This window comes from Penaeus japonicus, unplaced genomic scaffold, assembly GCF_977035675.1.
Source record: "Penaeus japonicus unplaced genomic scaffold, GWHDUDI00000001_assembly GWHDUDI00000012, whole genome shotgun sequence".
In the NCBI taxonomy this organism is placed as follows: Eukaryota; Metazoa; Arthropoda; class Malacostraca; order Decapoda; family Penaeidae; genus Penaeus; species Penaeus japonicus.
Genome location: NW_028234414.1, coordinates 38766764 through 38769263, shown reverse-complemented (window position 1 = coordinate 38769263; position 2500 = coordinate 38766764). Strand labels below are relative to the sequence as shown.

The 2500-nt window shown below is 28.2% G+C and overlaps 1 protein-coding gene across 1 annotated transcript in view; it reads left to right on the top strand.

Annotated features, from left to right (window-relative positions):
* LOC122262946 (uncharacterized) overlaps positions 1-42 on the top strand; it is a 6603-nt gene extending 6561 nt beyond the window's left edge. Inside the window, exon 4 of the mRNA XM_086542236.1 lies at positions 1-42. This exon is cut by the window's left edge and continues 283 nt beyond it. The gene's annotated coding sequence lies outside the window, so the exon portion shown is untranslated.
* Positions 43-2500: the final 2458 nt, after the last annotated feature.

Here is a 2500-nt window from a genome sequence, read left to right as displayed (position 1 = left end):
ACACACACACACACACATATATATATGTATATATATATATATATATATATATATATATATATATATATATATATACATATAAATATATAGATATATATGTATATATACATATATATCCATATACTTATATGTATATATACATATATATGTTTATGTATATATATATATATACATATTATACATATATACATATATATATATATATATATATATATATATATATATATATATATGTATATGTATATATACACATGCATATACATACATACATATATATATATACACATATATATATCCATATATATATACATATATAAGTATATATAAACATATATATATATGTATACATATATATATAAATAAATATATATATATATATATATATATATATATATATGTATATCTATATCTATATATGTATATGTATATATAAATATATATATATATATATACATATATACATATATATGTATATATAAATATATATACATATACACACATATATATGTATATGTATATATATATATACATATACTATATATATATGTATATACTATATATATGTATATATATATATTATATATATATATATATATATATATAATATGTGTGTGTGTGTGTGTGTGTGTATGTCTGTGTATGTGTATACACACACACACACACATAAATATATATATATATATATATACATATATATGTATATATATGTATGTATATATATATATATATATATATATATATATATATATATATATATATGCACATCTATATATACATACATATATATATATATATATATATATATATATATATATATATATATACATATACATATATACTTACTTGGTTACTTGGTGGTAGTTACAGCTTGAGCCTTGTTATTAGCTCATGCCAGGGCTATCCTAGGGGACCGTCCGTTTTTTGTGAGTTGCCAGCAACTGAATTTGATGAGGGATGGAATTTGATTCAGCCCTCGTTCTTTCACTACCACATGTTGGTGGTTCATCTGGTACTGAATGTAGCCATTTATCTAGTTTTCTTTTAAACACTTCTACACTACACTGATTTAAGTTTCTTATATCCTTTGGTATGCTATTAAACAATTTAGGTCCGTTTATTAGGAAACTTTGTTTTTGCATTTTTCTTAACAGGCATGTTTGTGCACTTATCCCAGTGCGATAGCATGTTCTTCCCTGCCTGGGGGAATGTCTTACCTGAATTCCCCCTCCTTCAACAGGTCTTGGATTTGGTGTTAAGTTTTCAATAATTTTCCACACATATATAATGAAGTATCTCTCTCTCCGCCTTTGTAGTGAGTACAGTCTTCGTTTTTTTTTTTAGTCTTTCCCAATAGTTTAGATCCATCGTATTATCTAACTTACGTGTAAAGATTCTTTGGACTTGTTCTATCATTATATCTTTTATAAGATTTGGGCTCCGTACTTGGCACTGGTATTCTAATCTTGTGGTCACTAATGTTTTCCATAGTGGTAAAAGGTGTTCTGGGTCTCTTGTGTTAAAAGTCCTCATTACCCATCCACTCATAACTTTTCCTTTATTGACAATCTGCTCTATATGGTGACTGAAACTCATGTCATTACTCATATAGAGTCCTAGATCTTTTACTACTCTTTTCTCCTCAATCTTCACATCGTCAACAAAATATGATCTTGCTCTTAAATTTCCAGTTGGACTATATCTTATAATTTCAAATTTATCTGCATTGAATTTCATATTATTATCATATGCCCACTTACAGATGGTATGTAGATCCTCGTTAAGTTTGTTTTCATTATCTTGTATATCTATGGGTGTACTTATTCTTGTATCATCTGCAAATGATGTTACTCTTGAGTGCTTCACACCATCATCAATGTCACCAATCATAATAAGGAATAACAAGGGCCCAAGAACGGACCCTTGTGGCACCCCACTCATAATAATCGTTTCATTCGAGTAAAGCCCATTAATTTGTACTTTTTGTTTACGATTTATTAGGAAATTGTAAATCCATCTTCCAACTTTCCCGCCGATTCCAAGGTCTTTAATCTTATGCAGCAAAATGCCATGATCTACTTTGTCGAAAGCTTTTGCAAAGTCTAGATATATTACATCAACTTCTCTATTTTAAGTTAGGTCCCTTATTATGTGCTCGAAGTGTGTCAGGATCTGTGATAAACAAGATCTACCACTTCTGGATCCATGTTGCCCAGGGTTTATCTTGTTTTCTTTTTCTAAAAACTGAACATTTTTTTTCCTCACTACCCTTTCAAATATTTTTGTTATATAAGATGTTAGTGCTACTGGTCTATAATTTTTGGCCTGACCTATGTTTCCACCTTTATATATTGGAATTATAGTACCCTCTTTCAGTAAATTGGGGATAATCCCCATGTCCAAAGATTTCCTCCACAAAGTTACCAGTGGCTTTGCTATGGTTTCTTTGCAGTATTTTAAAATGATTGCTGGGATTTCATCTGGCCCAGCTGCAGAGTTTGTT